The 19,875-nt window shown below is 38.9% G+C and overlaps 1 protein-coding gene and 1 non-coding gene across 41 annotated transcripts in view; one reads left to right on the top strand and one right to left on the bottom strand.

Moving 5' to 3' along the window:
- PTPRD (protein tyrosine phosphatase receptor type D) overlaps positions 1 to 19,875 on the bottom strand; it is a 2,308,100-nt gene that overhangs the window by 558,391 nt on the left and 1,729,834 nt on the right. The gene's annotated exons all lie outside the window — the stretch shown is intronic.
- On the top strand, positions 18,584 to 18,655 carry LOC112440889 (small nucleolar RNA SNORD27). The gene has a single exon (XR_003028881.1). It is a non-coding gene; the product is annotated as a small nucleolar RNA SNORD27 (small nucleolar RNA).

Below are 19,875 nucleotides of genomic sequence, written 5' to 3'. Positions count from 1 at the left end.
TCCCGGGAGTCAGAATTGTTGGCAAGCTTCTCAGGTAATTCTGAAAACCACCATGATAACTCAATTCAAATTTATTGATTTGTTTTATTGCTCCCAGGAAAATGATCCAGTGAGCAGATTCTGGCATTTCCTAAGAAGCTAGCGGCCTTTTTCTAGGATTTGCCTTTTTCTTTCTTCTGTACTTCTTAAAAGGAAAAAAAAAAAAAATCACAGGTGGCACCATTTTACCTAAACCTACAAGCTATGTAATTCTGCTCTGCACAGCTGGTTTATTCTTACAGTCAGTTGTCCCTGCTCTGAAGAAAGCCTCTAGCTGCTGGCACTGGTAGGAGGTTTGAATCCTACCCACCACCCTTCTGGCCATAACTAAGGTCCTAACAGCCTGCAGAGAACACAGGCTTCCTTCAGCAGTCAGCTGTAATTACATGAAATTTGTACCGGACATTGTAGTACAAACCCAGCAACCTGCTGGGACATTTCAGGGGCTTTAGCATTTAGTTGGGAACCACTAGTTCTAGCTGTCATACTCAGGGAGAGAATTGGTCATGAGCTATTTGTGTTGGTATATATCTCTTTCCATCAGTTAAAAAGAAAAAAAAGGTTTAAACGTAAAAGACACAGTCTCAGGTAGCTATCCCCTGCCCTTTAGATTATATTAGAACAGCATAATAGCTACTTTGGAAATGCCATCTCATATATAACATGAAAAAAAAGACAGTCAAACAGACCCCTCAAAATAACCTTTTGTAGAATAAAACTACAGATTTTAAGGGAGGAGACAATGTTGTTTTAACCTTGTAATTACTCCTAATCCACACAGAGACTGGAGAGAAGAGTATTTTGATTTTATGTCTGGAATGAAATACACTTGACTAGAATTGAAGATGCAAGGGGGAAAAAACCCTCAAAATTAAAGGAAAAGGAAAGTGTGTGTGTGTCAACCACCCCATCTTGCTGTTTCTCAAACTTTCCAAATTCTTTTGGTTCACCACCCCAACCTTAGTAATGCCCTCGTGTGTAACAACCCTCCAACTATTCTGGTTACAGTTGCTGGGAAATTTGTCTGTCAAAAGACGAGAGGTTCCAAAGAGTTGGGCACTTTTCCTCTCAGGCAATAGAAAACAGGGTTATAAGACACAGACATGAAACACACACACACACACACACACACACACACACACACACACACGGGAGTTCAGCACACCATGATGTGCTGGCTCTTTTGGCTTTAAGGAAGCATTGCAGGAGGAGGAAGGGTGGAACCCTCAGATCACATGACCTAAATGACCCCTCTGGCTCTCTCAGAACTTTACCCTCTGTCCTGATAGCGCTTCAAAGCGAACAGGATATTGGGAAAAGGACACAGGCAGTTTGCCATATCCTTGGGCATCCAAAAGGGTAGAAAGGCTTTATGCCTTTTATTCCCTGCCTGCTAAGAAGAAAAAGCAGGCATCCTGTTTGAGACCACCAGGTGCCCCCTCCTTTCCCTGTTTTCTGTCTTATACTCTTTAAACCTTCAAATAAGTACACGTGTTGCTAGGTTCATAATTAAAGCGTTGGCAATGCCCGCTCCCTTGCTTTCAATTTCATTTGTACAAATGTTCCCATCATTCTTTTTAAAAGCCCTGGGCATATGTTCAAAACATACAACCAAAACAAATAAACTGCATAACCTAAGCCAAACCCACCAACAACTGGAACATCCTTCCTATTTGGGAAGGCTACTCTAAAAAGCTACTTAATTGCAGTATATTCTGTGAATGAAAGTTCACGGAGCTGAAAAATGGAAGCATTTATGTTAGCATCTGATCACTAAGGAAATGTGGGGCATACACATAGGCCCTAGAATCAGCTACTTAAGATTCAATGGAGTAAATCTTACCTTGAGTAACATCTTTAGAAAATGAAATATTTAGGAAGGAACAGAGTTCCTGTGGGAAATTTTATGGTAGAGTTAGACTTCAGCAGACTTTATAATTTGCATGTGCTGAGGAAGAGTTTATATTTAGAACCAAGTTCTTGATCTTATCCAGTGATTGACTTTTCATGACCTTTGGAAGTAACTTTGATAGCAAAATTCCTCTCTGTCATTTACCCCTAAAGCTGACATGATCATAGCAGTGGGAGCTGCTATGTAAAAGGCCATGATAAGAGTGAAAACTTTACCAATGAGAAAGACTCCAACGTGTAGGCAAAAGACAAAATTTATGACAAATTGATTTTACCTTGGTACAGCAATAATAATAATAATAATAGCTTAACTTAATTCAAAATTTCGTGTGACATTTCTCCAAAACAGAATAAAAAGAACTGCCCAAATCCACTGTTTGAAGCAGAAAGGAAATGAAGATATTTGGCTGTAGCCAGTATGTAATTCAGATTGGCACCATTGTACTGGGGCACCACTGAGAAGAAATGTGTCCTCTGCAAGCCAGCAGCCTGTGGAAACCAGCCGCAATGCAATCAATCAACAGTGAGGGCCAAAGCTATTGCTTCCCTTTCTCTGATAGAACAAACAGCTCAAGACCCCTATAAAGTAGGCTTATAGCTCCAACAAAAACTGAAAAGTTTATAACAAGTGGTACCACCTGTGCTTATGTCTCAGCGTAGCCAAAATAATTTCCTCTCCTGGGTCTCCTATGGCAAAGGGTGAGGAATGTGACAGTGAGAATGCAAAGAGGAAGAGGTGCCAACAAGGAGCCTGTAGAGTGAGTGGATTATCTTTGTGCTAGCAGAGAGATCAGCAAGTCTGTCTCCTTTACTCTGGAGCAACTGTGTGTGATATGATCTCCCATCCCCTATCAAAAAGGCTCTGTCTTCAGAAAAACAAAAGACTTCTCTGCTCAATGTTGTTCTCTCACATGATTGAGTATTTTTTGTTAACAATGTTGTATTATTACAATCCTGTGTAAAACTGGGAATATGGAGCTTGTATTAAAAACACAATAAAGAAAACAGCTTTGTACAAGCTAGTATTTTGGCCATAATTATATTTTTCTCTGTCTTCTCAATGAATAAGAAAATTTTGGGCCAGGTATCTGCACAAAGCGTGATAGAAATAGGATAAAATAGCACATCATCTAGCATGTAGCCTACATTTATGTAAATCTGGTTGATGTAAAGTCTGTTCTGTTATCACTTTTTAAAAATAAATCTATCATTCTTTCTTTCTTATCTTTAATCATAATAAAAACCATCTAGGGACAGTCCAAATTTTTCAGAAAGAACAAATTTTTCAGTACAGGAGGCGGCATTTGCCAGTACAACAAGAAACCAGCCAAGTTGCTTTGGAGGAGTTAAGCAAGTACATTTCAATAAGGACCCAAACAATCCCTGGCAACCAATTAGAAAAACAAGTCATCATTGCATTAAGAAAGCCCTCAAATATGAGTGCTGTCGGTGGAAAATAGAGTTACTCACCAACTGAAAATGTTTACTAGAAGTGAGAATTATTTTATGGAAACCACTGTGAGTTTTGGAATACTTACAATCTGTTCAAATTGGTCACTGTGTACAGTGTTACTGCAGCGATATGCCCTGAGACTTCTAATCTGTCTGCCTAATGGAGCAGGTGGTGAGACTCTCCACTGAGCTGTCGGCTCCTGGAGGGCAGGGACTATGTCTTATTCATCTTACATCTTGCGCAGTACCCAGCTCTTCAAAGACAGTCAATAAATATTGAATGAAGGAATCTTTATATACATGGCCTCACTTCCTGACCCCTTGGCATGAAATATCACTACCCCTTCATCTCTATCCTATTGCCCTGCTTAATTTTTCTTCTGAGTGATTATTACCAGCTGTCGTGTTGAATGTGGTTGTTTTAATTATTTCTTTAATATCTTCTTTTTCCCCAATCAGAATATAAGCTCCCCAAGGGTAGGGATTGAAGAGGATTGATTTCCCGTATACCCCTAGTTTCTAGGATGATACCTGGCACATAACAGGTCAATTATAAATATGTGTTAACTTTATTTTTTTTTTAACCAAGTTCCCTAAGAGCTAGAAAGTTTTGACTTTTGAATGAGTGCTAAATAAGTAGTTTTCTCTATCTCTTTTTTAAATTTCCTTTTCACTGTCATCTATTTCATCTTAATGAAGGCTGGAAATTATACTCTGAGCTTCAATCAATAGTGACAAAAAGAGAGTTTCTTTATTATGTAAGTGGTTGATTTTAAAGAATGAAAGCATTGGGGGACTAGGTCTCGTTGGTGTCAGGCACGTAGGTCTGCAACCCTGCAGAGAAATATGAGTGACAGGAAATGAAGAGAGGGAGGTAAGACACCAAATAGTCTCCTGGAGGCCATTGAGGGTAGACTCCATATTAACTGACAGGCTGTCCCATGTGAATAGTAATGGTGCATTTGTGCACCATTTTCTAGACTATGTGTGTGCACTTGGTCATTAAAACATAATACGGAGTCTCTATCATACTGGACAGAACACTTGTGTCCTTCCAGACTTTGAGGGGCAAAACTACATCTAAAAGATTAATACATAACTTTTGAACTTAGGGTAAAAATTTAATAAAACAACGTAACACTTGTTTGCCTTGGGCATTTCTACATTGTCCCTATATGTGAATGAATAACAATTCCCAGCCATTATGAATAGTTTCATTTTACTACCCACATTTAACGGTGATGAAACTGATGGCCCATGGTTCAGTGACTTGCCCATAACTTGCATGGTGACTCTGCCAAATATGCACCCTTCAACTGTAAACTCAGATTTTATTTTTCTTTTCAAACCAAGATAGACCAGGACATTCTTTGTTCCTCATAGATGTTCATCAAGTGTGACTACAGTTGAACGGACTGTTTTTTTTGCAATTTCCCAACGTGGGTATCACCAAATGAACCTGGGAGAGACAGGAAAGTGGCCTAGTTGCAGAGTCTAATTCTGGGAAAAACAAATGACTGGGAAAGGTCTGTCATTGGCCTTCCCAATATTGTTCCTTCTCTTCACTCTGCACCTCCCCTGAGCATCTCATACTCTTCACCCTCGTCTCAATCCCCTTGGTGCCTCTGGCCAGCCAAGTACTTGGTTACCTTGTTCTCCTAATGACTCTTATCTCTTCCCTAATTTATCATAATGGAAATTGCATTGGAGTTGAGAGAACATAATCCCTAATTCTGTTAATAGCTGCATGTCATGGAATGAGCTGTTAAAACCTCCAGATTCCTGTTTCTTTATCTGCAAAAGAGAGATAATTATATTTGTTTCATACTGTGATTGTGCAGACCATGGCAAATCACTTACTTGAAACCACCATGCAGAGCCTGGCTCCTAGGAAATGTTTGATAAATGTGTGAGACAATGTCTAGATATTTGTTCTGACCTAAGTTGGTGGTTCCAGTGAAACTTTCAAGACAGAAAAATGAAGAACATTTTTCTGGTGGATGCAGAGGAGATTCACTCAGGTGGAGCAAGGGAGGCATAGAAGAGAAGTCAAAAATATAGGGCTGTGCTCATCAGTGGTAGAGTCTTCAACCTGCACAACCATACATGGATGCATTAAAGAGAGTCACCCATTTATAAAATGGAGATAAAACTAATCCCCCTTTAAAGTTTTGGGGATGATTAAATGAAAGAGTAGACTGACAATCACTGATGTGTTAAAGTTAATTATGATAAATAACATAATTGCTTATCACTGTAGCTCTTTCTCATGGTGATGAGAAAGCTCTCTGGAAGTTCTAGGACAGGTGTGGTAGCCCATGCCTATAATTTCAGCACTTCGGGAGGCCGAGGTAGGAGGATCCCGTGAGCCCAGGAGTTTGAGAGGCTGGGCAACAGAATGAGACTGATCTCTACAAATTTTTTTTTTTTAAATTAGCCAGACATAGTGGCACATTCCTGTAGTCCCAGCTACAAACCAGGAAATTCTAGTATAATCACAATACACTTAACTCAAGACTAGCAGAATAACATTAGGAATTCTTTGTTTGGTTCCTTTGTGTTTCAGTTCATCCGATACCTAAGAAATTACAACTATTTATAACCTTATTTCAAGCATAAGGTAAACATCTCAATGAGTATTTACAAAAGAACATAGCAGAGACAGGAAGTTGACAGTTATAAGATAAGCAGATTTAGTTGTATGGATGCTCTTGTATATTATTATGCTCAATAATAAGCATCACCTCTTGTCCTTAGATAATGCTAAACATCTACAATGTATAATATTTCATGATTTTAGAGTGGTTAGAGGAACAAGCTTTAGACTTAGCAAGAGTGGGCTGAAATCCTGGCTCAGCTACTTAACTGAGTAGCTTTGTGCATATGCCTTAACTTCTCTGAGCCCTGCTTTCCTCATGAAGGAGGAAAAACAGATCCACTTCCTCCAGTTGTTTTGTGACATGGAAAGATGGAAAAACACACACACAAACATTCTTTATGATGCCGAGCCACTGAATTCACCAATCCTGTAGCCCTATGCCTGGATTTCTTATAACATAGTGTCTTTATTAAGTAACATTTTGTTGGATTTTTCTCTTACTTAGACCTTATCATATCCTAACTGATAAATCTCTGCTTTTCAACACATCAGTAAATGGGCATATAATTAAGATAATAGAGCATAGAATTGGCCTGATTTTGTGTTTCCACCAGTTTTGTTCTAATATTCTGTACCAGGTTAATCCAAACCAAGAGAGCCTATCTGAGTATGTGTGTGTGTGTGTTGTTGTTGTTGTTGTTTAAACAGCTCACGAGACATAGCTGAAAAAATTTACTCAGACTGTTTTTTTTAAATACTACACTTGAGGTATATATTAGGAATAGTCATCAAACCAAATAAGCTGATGAAAAGCCTATAATCTACTAAATGCCAGTTTACCTTTCCTTTTAAACACTGGAAATAGACCAGGAATGTGATTTTCTGTGGGAAAAAATGTCATGAGTTCTGAAAACTCCACATGCCTATAAACCTCCTTTGTAATGCTCATGCACTATAATATTCCAGGGTAATCACTTTACTACAGTATCCTCAGAAGAATTTGGAGCTTCGTCATTTCCTGGTTAAAGGTTTCATTATTTGCTCCTGGCAGAAATCTATTCAAGAAGAATTCATAGGTTTGTAAGTCTAAGTTAATATACTCTGATCATTTAAATCTAGGAAATTTACTTGCAAAATAACTCAGAACATTTAATGTTCTTTATGACTGCAGTAAAACTTTACCAAGTGACCAGGTACCCTTTGCAAATAAGAACTTGTTTTCCATATTTGAATTAAAAATGCAAGTTTGCAAATGTCTTTAAAAGTTACACAGTTCAAGACCATGGTCTGATATTAGGGAAAGTAAATTGTGTTTCAAATGTGTCCTTCAAAATGTATCTTCCTTGGCCCTTTCCTTTACCACCCTGTTTTTCTTTTTTCTTTTTTTTTGAGAGGAAGTCTCTCTCTGTCCCCAGGCTGGACTGCAGTGGCGCGATCTCAGCTCACAGCAACCTCTGCCCCCCGGGTTCAAGTGCTTCTCCTGCCTCAGCCTCCTGAGTAGCTGGGACTATGGACAAGTGCCACCATGTCCAGATAATTTTTGTATTTTTAGTAGAGATGGGGTTTCGCTATGTTGGCCAGGATGGTCTCCATCTCCTGACCTCGTGATCCACCAGTCTCGGCCTCCCAAAATGCTGGGATTACAGGCGTGAACCACCGCGCCAGCCTGTTTTACGTTTTAAATCATTTGTATGAGCCAAATTAGAAGAAGAAACATAATCTGGGCTTTATTCCAAAAACTCCAACATGAATAACCCAGGGTAATGTCTATGTCAAATTAATAGTTTATTAAACGTTGTTTAATCTACCTGAATAGGTAAACACCTTATTTTTAGCTGTGTTTAGAATTTTATGAGACACCAACATTTAGGGGACTTTTATAGTGACAGTTTACTTTCATACCGTGAAGGAATTCAGAGCAATAATAAATTAACTTATTAAAAATAAATAGATTCTAATATTTTAGTGAGCATATTATCTTTTTGTTATTTTGGTCTTTTGATGTTTCTTATTTTCTGGCAATAGGTCAACTTATAAAAGTTCATATTTGCTTCTATTTACAAAATGATAGAAGTTTATCAGGAAAAAAATGCAAAAGAACTTTCAGATCTCCATTAAACTTGACACATTTTTCAGCAACATTTTCTAAGAATGATAACCTTCAGTGACATTTTACACTCATAAATGAGACAGGCCAATAGACAAAGTTACCAGAGTCATGATTTTGTCCTTTGCCCTTTTCCCATTTAAACACTACAAACAAGTGTCTGAGGCTCTTCTCAGACAATCCAATTCTCCCTTTCTTAAACATGAAGCCCATGAAGGATGCTGGGTAGAAATTGAGGTGTCTATGGGCATAACTCTAGGAAAGTGTTGCTCATGACCCACTTGAAATAGCATGGAAAGAAAGAGGGTTGACTCTTTCCTTGGCTGTTGACAATCCTAGTCTTAAGGAGGTTGTCATTCTACCCTCAAGTATACACTTTATATAATTGAGTTTGAAGATAAAGTGCTTTACAGCCCTTAGAAGTGGTTTGTATTAATCCTACTGGAAGATAATAGTTTACATTGCCAGATATTACTTATTTGTCAGGAAGTCATTTGAAGGAACTGTATGAAACACTGTGTCTTAGTGTTCCCAGGAGCTTGATCATTCGTAGGAGATTGGAAAGCAGGGGAATTGGTCCACAACATGTCCTTCTGTGTAATTCTTCATTCCGGGCACAGACAATACTTGGAGGGAAATAAAATGACTACTGTACCCATTGTGCTCTCAGGTGCCTCTGTAACTAGCCAGACAAATTAAAGAGATAGAACCAGTAAGTGGGGCTAAGGTGGGGGATGGTGGGGAACAAAAATGGAAGAATAAAAGTAAATAAGAAGGGGTGGTATATGCTTAAGGAGAAAAGAGAAGTGCTCTGTTGATTATTATCAACAGAAGTGCTCTGATTCTTCTTTCTTTCTTTTTTGTTTTCTTTTGAGACAGAGTTTCACTGTGTAGACTAGCCTGGAGTGCAGCAGTGTGATCAATAGCTCATCGTGGTCTCGAACTCCCAGGCTCAAGCAGTCCTCCCACCTCAGCCTCCTGAGTAGCTGGAATTACAGGCACATGCTACCATGCCCAGATAACTTATTTTTTATTTTTATTTTTAGAAGAGACGAGGTCTTGCCCTGCTGGTCTTGAATGCCTGGACTCAAGCAACTCTCCCACCTTGGCCTCCCAAAGTTATTGGGAAGGGATTACAGCATGAGTTATCACACCCAGCCTCTACTGATTTAATTATCTGTGCTTTATAATCCCTTTTGGGGTGCATAGCATAAGAAAGAATGGCCATAGCTATACCCTGGTGACTCTGGTTAGATGTCAGTCCTACACCTCACCCAAGCTACAGTTGATTGCACTTCTGTGTTCATCAGGCTTTCCTGGTCAGTAACATGAACTTTTACTCTGTTGATACTGTGGAACACTTATTTTACTCTGGGTGAGAATGGAATAGTAGGCCTAAGTTACACGCATTCAGACTTCCTTTAAACAGTACACCTTTCTGTATTCCAGAGAGAGGCCTGGGTCCCCAAGTATCTATAGGCGTATGTTGTCTTTTCTTGGGCCCAGCATGAGCTCAGGAAATTAAGATCTGTTAGCTGAGAGATGGGTGATCGAGACACTGATGGGAAATCTCCTTCAAAGCTATTTCATTGTTCCTGTTATCCTGGTTTCACAGAAAATAAATGTGCTGAGCATTAGTGGAGAGGGTCAGTAATGAGTACTGACCACACAATGTGATTGGGCCCAATAGGCTTGGCTCTGCATTCATTTTTTCATTCATTCATTCATACTTTTCGTCATGCATTTACTCAAATGTCCACTGAGCTTGGTAGGCACTGCAAAACACTAGAAGCACAATGATGAGAAAACAAAGACACAGTCAGATCGCTGGCCCATTATCATGGAGCTCATTGGCCAGTGGCAGTGAGCCCTGGTTGTTATTTTAGTATTGGAGCTCCCTTTATGATTAATGTCTACTCCCTATCCCAATTGTGAATTATAGATTTATCAAAATATCTTAAACGTTTTGGAGGGAAGAATACTATTTAATTTTAATGATTTGAAACAGAATCCCGGATCTTAGCGTTCCTGCTAACTGCTTTCCATTTGGCATAACAGTCTTGCATTGGGAAAGCTCATTAGGGTTTGCCTCAACTTTACTCATAGAAACACAAACGGAGAGAGGCTGGACCAAATCTGGAAGCCAAGTGTCCAGTCATCCATTTCCTGAGACTGCTCTAAGCACCCCACACGTGTTTCTAGGTACACTAAAATGTGTAAGGAGAGAAGAGTGATCCTTCCAGTTCACAGAAAAGGAGCAACTTCTGGGCAGAAAGTGAGCCTTTTTCGTCTCCCTCCCTGACTCCTTAAGTCAGAGTTTTCAATTTAAACATTTCAACCATCTACTTGTTACCCTGTTTACAGAAAAACATACATCCTATGTTTGCTGTGGGGTCTGAAATGTAGCCTTTCAAATAACAGCTCAGGGATTCCTGGGTGAAAAGTAGCTAAACCGTAAGAAACAAAGGTGGCATTTTTTTCTCAGTCATAGCCCTGAGAAAACCCACAGTATATTCTGCCAGTTATTTACCTAGTGATATTTGATATAAGCTGGGAGGGCAGCCATGTTTATAATCACTGAATAAACAGCATATAAATGGCAACTGTCTGAGAGATAAGAAGGGATTTTAGATCCTCTCTCAAGTTGGTTTTTCTGAGGAAGGCTTCGATTCTAGGTCTGGCGCATCCTCCCTTAGTGTTACCTGTGGAAATCTACAGGCACTTGCTTCTACCTTTTCTCTTTCTTTCACGAAGATGATGATGAAGCACAGCATACGATCAACTCCTCCTTACTGATTTTAACGCCATTATTTTTATTGAGTAAAATTCTAAATGTTCAGAGCTAACTATTACTGTTTAATCTGAGGGTGCCTATTGGGAGTAATGAAATAACATTACATTACTGCAAAGACAAGCAAACAAGCAAATAGACCAGGTATACTGCACTTTTTTTTTCCCTTTGCCAACTCATGCTGTTATTCCTCATCTTAGAGCATGAGCAAGAAGTGATTATTCATATGTATAACAACACATTTATCCAAGCACAAATAAATAGAATTAAAATATTTTAATGTAGTTGGTTTCATTTGCCTATAATATTATCTCTACGGTATTTTTTATTTCTTGAGACAGGGTCTGACTCTGTCATCCAGGCTGGAGTGCAGTGGTGCAATCTTGGCTCACAGCAGCCTCAACTTCCTGGGCTCAAGCCATCCTCCCACATGCACACTACCATGCCCGGCTTATTAAAAATATATGTATATATTTTTTGTAGAGACAGGGTTTCGCCATGTTCCTCAAGCTGGTGTCGAACTCCTGAGGTGAAGTAATCCACCCACCTCGGCCTCCCAAAGTGCTAGAATTATAGGTGTGAGCCACCGTACCTGGCCTCAAAGGTAATTTCTGATATGCAGCAGGGATTTTTAATTCTTCATTTCTTCTGTCATTTATACATTCTGCCTATAATATTTATTAAGCACTTACTGTATTCCAGGCACTGTGGATACAATGGGAAAGAAATCAAATGTATTTGTTCCCTGGTCTCACAGAACTAACAGTCTAGTGACAGATATTATTCCTAAAAAGTTGTATATCAGTCAAATCTTTAGAAATTCCCATTAATAACCAACAGGAAAACTTAGTCTTAAAAGAAGTTTTCCATGAATATTTTTGTAAGGAACTCACTTCTAATATATCCATTTGGTTAGGTCAGACATATTAGGCTTTATTCAAGTTGTGTACATTTTTCCTCTCAAACATGCGAATATCTTCCTTTTACAAGATTTCTGTTAATAATTACAATGTATTGTACAGTTCTTTCTGTACAAGACAATGGAAGGGGTTTACTATACATCACAATGTACTGATATATTTACAGTGGTATAAGTTTAAGTAAAAGACAGGCATACAGACAACTAACCATAATTCAATGTACGTGTTTTTCTAAAAGTGTGGAAAGAGTGAGAGGTGGGGCCACTGGAGACAGAGTTTTTAAAAGCTTTTAAGACCTGCATTTTAAGGACAAACAGAATTGACCAGAGAATGGAAGAAACAGCGGAGAAAAAGAATGACAGTCACAGAGATCTAAAAACTCATCCAGCCATAGTTTTCTCTGTAGCAGTTTTGTCATTCCTCTAATGGAGAGAGATCCTCAGTTACCTTTCTAGACATTCTTCTGGATTCTTAATGAGCTTCTTCCTGTCTTCTTACTCAGAGGAAGGAAAGGAGAAGGAAGGAGCCATTTAGCTTTCTCACCAAGAACCATGTTTTTTCCTGCTGGGTGGGATTGGGCTGACTGTTGTCAAACAGGCTGGTAGAAAAATAAGTGGAGAAGAGAAGAGCTCTGGAGTCCTGAGGATCATGTCTCAGAAGTCAACCAGAGAGCAGATAAAAGCAGTCTGGAAAAAGTGTGTTAGAGCAAGAACCAACAGGGTCTTCTCTGTTTTCCTTTTTCCCTTTATAGCATCTAGAAGAATGAACACCCAAAGAAATACTGTTGACTCATTGACTAAAAACAGAGTGGCGTTCCTTTCATTTCATTTCTCCTGGATTAGATTTATTTTTATATTGATCTTATAGTATCTCACTTTAAACTTACAGCTTTGGAAAGGATCTTAAAAATGGTCCAATCCAATCTTCTTGTTTTACAGATTGCAAAATTACAGATCCAAGCGGTGAAGTAATTTGTTGTAGACCACAGTTTTGTAGGCAGGGAAAGCTGAGACCAGAAGCCAGGTCTTCTGATCCTCACAAAAGTAGAGAAATAGCTGAGAAAATGTGTGAAAAGTACCTAGCAGAGAACCAGAATCTTTATAGGTTCAGAACCTTCATAGCTACTCACATTTGTAGCATCTTTCTCCTCCTATGGCCAACAGAAACCAAACTGAGGGACTGTGATTAAGATATTTTAGAGGGCCATGCGTGGTGGCTCATGCCTGTAATCCCAGCACTTTGGGAGGCTGAGGTGGGTGGATCATTTGAGTCCAGGAGTTTGAGACCAGCCTGGCCAACATAGTGAAACCCTGCCTCTACTAAAAATATAAAAATTAGCCGAGCATGGTGGTGGGTGCCTGCAGTCTCAACTACTCAGGAGGCTGAGGCAGGAGAATCAGGTGAAGCCAGGAGGTGTAGGTTGCCATAAGCCGAGATCACACCACTGCACTCCAGCCTGGGTGACGGAGCAAGGCTCTGTCTCAAAAAAAAAAAAAAAAAAAAAAAAAAAAAAAAAAAAAAAAAAAGGTATTTTAGAGCATGACTTCTGAAGTCAATCTAAAATAATAGGCGCTATTAATGGAGGATACATGTGAAAATTGGCCAAAATCATACATGCACACTTGCACATACATTGCATACCCACACATACTTTTTTTCCCCCACAGTGAATACTGGTCTGCTGTTTGAAATTCCTGTCAAATGCCTTAATAATACCAATTATATTAATAATCAGTACCACTAATTGAGTATCTACTATGTGTCAGGTATTGTGCCAATTGGATTACACATATTAATTCTAATTCTCACAACAATCTTGCAGAGCACTGCACAAACGATAATACCAGTGGCCATGGTGGTTAAATAATGTTAACCATGGGCTAACAACTATGATAGCAACTATCCTAAGGGTCTAGATGAAAGCTATAGAATATTTTCAACTCCTAGATTTGTTCTGTGTGGAGTAAGTAGAGAGAGGTGATTTCTTTCTTAAAATCCTTCTCAGCACAAATGCCTAGACACTTAAGCCAGCAGCTGTTCTCCTTAGACATTCATTGGCCAGTGTTGTTAGACTTAATCAGTCAGGACCATAAACTTGGGTAATTTGAAAATTGAACAAAGGGCAGAGATGACAATTTCTTCCAAACACACACCTGCTGGGAACTATGAGTAACTATCCCTAAGGTCAGACTTAATTGGATTTAGATCTAAATGCACTCTGACATGTTGATTATTCACTGCTTGAAAGTGGAAGGAAGAAAAATGCTGAGGTGAGAGGTCAGGAGTGTAAGCTTTCCTCTTTCTCCCCTGTGCTTCTGAAGAGACCCCGTTGAGGACTTTCTTTTATATAGGTCTTGTATTTTCATTTTTCAAATCACTTGCACCACCTGAATGCTTTGGTCCTAATCCCATTCCCAACCCAGATCTAACAGAGTGGACCTCTGTATCCCTTCTGGAGCCGGTCCAGTAATGGATATTAGAGCCTACCAAAGGCAGAGCAAAATATTTGGGGATATACATTCAAGAATCTTCACAATTATTTTCTCCCGCAGAATTTTAAGAAAGTGAAGAGAGACACTATTAGAAATGATAAGAGTATTGGGACGAATGGGAGTGAATGAATTTTCATGGGCAAGCTTTATGTTACCTCATTTATTTTCCATAATTCTTATTCCCATTTTATCACAAGTACAATTCTTATCCCCATTTTACCAAAGGAGTAATTGCGGTTCGGGAATATGAAAGCAGTCATTTAATGTCATGCTGCAGGAAACGCAGTACTTATTCAAAACCTAGCTCCATCTGATTCCTTCAGCCAGCACTGAGGGAATGGCTATACTGAGACTGTCATGGCAGGTTAAACATTGGATGAGACCTATTAGGGCAAACTGGGAGAAGGTGAGTCCTGAGTTGCAAGACAGAGAAGGAAAAGGATGATGCTCGATTGCCTGTTGCTATTTAGTCTAACTTCTGAGACTGCAGGCATTGGGAAGCCTGGAAGCAGGAGTACAACTTGGTTGAAGTGGAAGGCACAGGAAAATGAGTAACCCGGAAGGTAGAATAAGGTGAAGAGAAAAATCTAAATAATTCAAGAGAATGTTCTTTGAGTTTGGAGCTGGACTAAGTGATGAGACTAGACATGGCTGGTGGAGGCCTCAACATAGCAGAAGAGCAATCAGGGAACCAAAAGGCGCTATGGAGCCAGAGAGTGGGAGGGAGCAGACTAGACTAGCCATTCCGAAAGTTTCTGTTCTGGAAAGGAAATATAGCTAGTTGACTTCTGAAAGATAGTAAGCAATGTTTCTGCAGCAGGCAAATTGAAATCCACGATAGAAAGGTGAGTTTGTAGCAAAGAGAAGGGCTACATTTTGATGTTTACTCGACTGATTTGCCATAACTCACCTGTAGTTTTCTATTCTTTGTTTATGAACCATTCATTCATTTCACAGGTATCTGTGGAGGGCCCACTATGTGTTGGGCTTGCTGTGGGCACTGGAGGTTACATACTGCACATCTGGATTATAGAAATATATCAAGTCTCCATGGTAGGAAACAAAAAGTTATCTCCTGGATTCCAGTGAGGATGATGTAAAGCTCATGACCATCATTGAGGGGGAATACAATGTAGAAATTTAGTGCTTTTGAGAATGGGATGGAATCAATTAGCATGACTATGATAGTGCAAGTGAAGTGCTGATTGTGTTGAATAAAATGGAAACAGACAAGCCTGTGCTCTGAGAGGAAACAGAATAGGAAATGTGAATGAGATTGATAATGATGATAATAGTTCCCATTTGGAGACCCTACTCTTCTTGGCTGTGCTAGGTCCTTTACTTATTCGCCATTCTGCAGTAAAACTCTGCGAGGAAGTTATTATTACCCTCATTTTATAGATGAGGATTAGGGTGACCAATCATCCATTTTCCTGGGACTAAGGGGTTTCTCAGGGCATGGGATGTTTAGGGATAAAACTGGGAGAGTCCCTGGCAAACTAAGATGACTGGTTACCATAGAGGAAATTAAGGCTCACAATGCCACAAGTAAAGGACAGAATCTGAACTCATGTTCAAGATTTTCTGATGCCAATACATGTGTCTTTCCATTATACCACACAGCCTCTTTTTTTTTTTTTTTTTTTTTTTCTGAGACCAAGTCTCGCTCTTGTCACCCAGGCTGGAGTGCAATGGTGGGATCTCGGCTCACTGAAACCTCTGCCTTCCAGGTTCAAGCAATTCTCATGCCTCAGCTTCCCTAGTAGCTGGGATTATAGGTGCCTGCCACCACACCTGGTTAATTTTTGTATTTTTAGTAGAGATGGGGTTTCACCATATTGGCCAGGCTGGTCTTGAACTCCTGATCTCAGGCGATCCACCCACCTTGGTCTCCCAACGTGCTGGGATTATCAGCGTGAGCCACCGTGCCCGGCCTGCCTCTGTCTTTAGAAAACCTGAATGTACCCATGTCGGATCAAATGCTTTCTATAATTATGAACATAGGGAACATTTTATTTCTAGAGCCAAATTATTTCCATGCGCTTAATTGTGTTAAGTTTTTCACTGCCACATTCTTAACAACTTGCATCCATATACGACCTAGCAGATTTTTGGTGAATTGCATCCTTCAACAGAAGAAAAATATTTACTATGACACACCTTTTTGGTTTTTAGTAATTTGGTTATAATCCCAAAGGTGATTGGTAGGAAAGAACTCAAAAAGAGATTTGTGTCTACAAGACACCAACATCTGGAAGAAAATGAAATGAAAAACTTAAGTCCAGCTGCTTTGTTCATAAGCCAGACATATTGATATTTGGGGACATCTGGAGGGCTGATTGAAATTTTTGATTTTCTTACAGATGTTCAGTGTCATATAGACACAGGGATAACTACACATGAAAAGATATGCTTAATGGTATTTCACTAACTATGTAATTGCCATAGTTATGAAAGGGAACCCTTTCATAATGCTAATGTCTCTGGACAGCATGGAGACTCACCTTATTGGCCTATGCTGTTATATAAATTGTATTTTATAGCATATGGTTATTATGTTCCAGGACATAGATTTTGACCCAGATAGCCATGTCATGATATAGATGTTATGGATTTTGAAATTAATTACCTTATAGCTCTTTTTGTTTTAAGTTCTAGTTGGTTAAATGCAGTTAGGAAGAATGGGGACATTTACTTGATTTCTCAAGTTTTCTTAAATAACAAACATTTAAAATGTATGGTTTAAATAATTCAAGTTTTAAAATGATGTCACATTCTAACTAAATATAGTCCTAGGGCTGAATTTTTTCTGCAGTCAGCACCCCCTACCCCTTGACTGTTGTGTGAAGCAGCTGCATTATCTACATTTTGCCAAGTAAACAAACTGCACCGTGCAATAGTGTTTGTTGTTTGCTAATGTGCTGGTGGTTAAAAAATGCTTAAAAACTCTAATTATACATTTCCATATAATACAGAGGCGTTGTCAGGCCATGCTTCATTCCTGGAAGATATACACACACAAACTGCATTTCTATTTTGTTCGGTTCATGGTAGATACTGAATAAATATTTTGTAAATGACTAAAAAATAATATGAAGCTTAACTGATTACTTCCTAGGCACTGGACATTGGGCTAAGCATTTAAAGCATATGGCATTACTCAATCCACAAAATCATCTTCTGAAGTGACTTTCTTATCCCCATTTTGCATGTGAGTTAACTGAGGTACAGAAATATTCAGTAAGTGACTTGCCCAAGGCCACATCATCTAGTACATATAAGGCAAAAGTGGCTTTTGAACCCAGGTTTGTCAGACTCCATAACGCATGCTATTAACCATTATTTTCTGCTGCCTCTTCTTAAAGTGAGTATCTCACGGCAGAGACCTAGGTGGTTGAGACCCCCAAGACTGGTTTAAGGCCACTGTCAAACACAGACATGCACAGATCATTTTATTCCTATTTCATTAAAAACCATCGTGGCAGTGAGATGCTGGCTCCTGCACATAGGTGGAAGAAGTAACAATTTTTATACAAACCCCACTTGTACAGATCCAAAATGATTCAGTCACTGGGTGAGCAAAAGTTGTTTTAAGCCAAATGACACCTGTAAAGGGAAGTTATGTCACCACTCTTTCCTTTTAAATCTGAACTTCTTACTTACTGGCCTGGTCTGTTGCAAACATCAATGTGTCATAAAAAATACGTTGCCCTATAAATCACATCTCTCCTGTAGGAGATTACAACATTTTTTTATTGCCCATCTAAAGCTCTTGAAGTTTTGTTTCTTCAAAACCTATCCTAGTTACAAAGAGATGAGATTTTTACTTCAAAGGAAGCAGTAATGAAATCTACACTTGCAGAACACAAAACTACCTCTTTAAGAGTTTTCAATTGTTGATATGTCACTCAGTTTTGCAATTGCCATTTAAAACTTTAGAATCCACAGAAGTGTCCACCTTCTATGATTATTTCCCCGCCACTTTCAGCAATGTATGCAAACACATCAGCGCTTTGATGTCAAGTCTTATGTTTCCTCACTGGAACTTACAGGAAGAACCATCTCAATTCTTGGAAAACCACAGCTTCCAGTGCATTTAATGTGAAACACATTAGGAAATTCATTATATATACCCACAAACGTGGGGATTTTAAATCAAATAGCTGCGTTTTTCAATGTGAAAATTTAAAAGGAAGAATAATTACTCTCACTCTTTAACAGAATAATCAAGTGGTATTAGTTTCCTTTTGCTTTCTTTAAAGAGTGCTCATCACTTCATGACATACACAAAATGACAAGCATACAGTGGAACTTCCAAGTGAGATCATCTTACTTCTGAAAAGTGGAAAAACAACAACAAAACAAGAGTGCTCATCAAGTACTATGTGAAAGTCTATGTTTATGTACCAACACAGTAATACCTTTCATTTACATGGCTATTTATAGTCTTAAAAGTGCTTTTACATTTATTATATAATTGGGTGATATAATCTGGATACTTGAAAGCATACCAGATATACCTTCACCCAATGGTTTTCTTACCACTAAATTCAAGGTAGATATGCTTTTCAGGCATTGCCTTGACTAAAAAGGTAACATGAAATAAACTCCTCTAGTCCCATATAGATTTTAGACAAAGAAAACAAAAAGATGACCAACATTGTCTCCCTCGTGTGAAACCAAAATTCATAAGAGGGGCTTTTATGAAAGGTTTCCCAACAGTACCAGACTACAACCTAACAATTCACTCTTCCAAGATTAAGTGCTTCACCTTGAGGGTTATTTTTATGGCTGCTTCTAACTGTGGTGCTTCACCTTAGCCATAAAATATCACCTCAGAGGGATGAGCTAATGGTGGGTGTGAAGATGTTTCTCCTGGGAACCGTCATGAGTGAGAAACACAATCAGGGAATAGCATGTTGCATGCAAAGCATGTGACAGAGTGGAGAGAACACAGACTTTGGAGTCCAACTATCTTGCATCCAAACCAAGGTTATTGTACTTATTAACTTGAAGGCCCAGAGCAGCTTATGTAACCACCCTGAGCCTTATTTTCCTTATCTGTATAATGGAGGCAGTAATATCCTTTCCTTATAAGGTTATTGGGAAGATGAACTGTAATACTGAATGTAAAATATTTATTTGTTGCTCAAGATATTAAATAATAAGGATATTCATTGCCCATCTATTATTAGACCTGTGTCCCTCCTATTGCAGTTTTCCAGGCAGAAACCCAAGAGGGTATGAACCAAGGAATTCATTGCAGGGAAATGAACAGGAGGAGAAAGCTTTAGTCTAGGATGGCTTCCCAGATTCTGACTTGGGCATCTGGATGATTTTGAAGATGATATTTACTAAAACCAGAAATACAGAGAGATGGTAGAATGAGAGTGAGAAAGAGAATGAGAGAGAGTAGAGAGAGAAAGAGAGAGAAATTGCATAATATGTATGTCTTGTTCACCCCTGAATTCTCAGCTCCTAGCAAAGTTCCTGGCACATAGTAGGCAATATAACAGATATGTGTTAATAAATAAATGAATAATGAGCAAATCATACACTGAGAT

The sequence above is a fragment of the Pan paniscus genome, chromosome 11 (assembly GCF_029289425.2).
Source record: "Pan paniscus chromosome 11, NHGRI_mPanPan1-v2.0_pri, whole genome shotgun sequence".
In the NCBI taxonomy this organism is placed as follows: Eukaryota; Metazoa; Chordata; class Mammalia; order Primates; family Hominidae; genus Pan; species Pan paniscus.
Note: the sequence above shows the minus strand (reverse complement) of the source record. Positions and strands in the feature narration are given on the sequence as shown.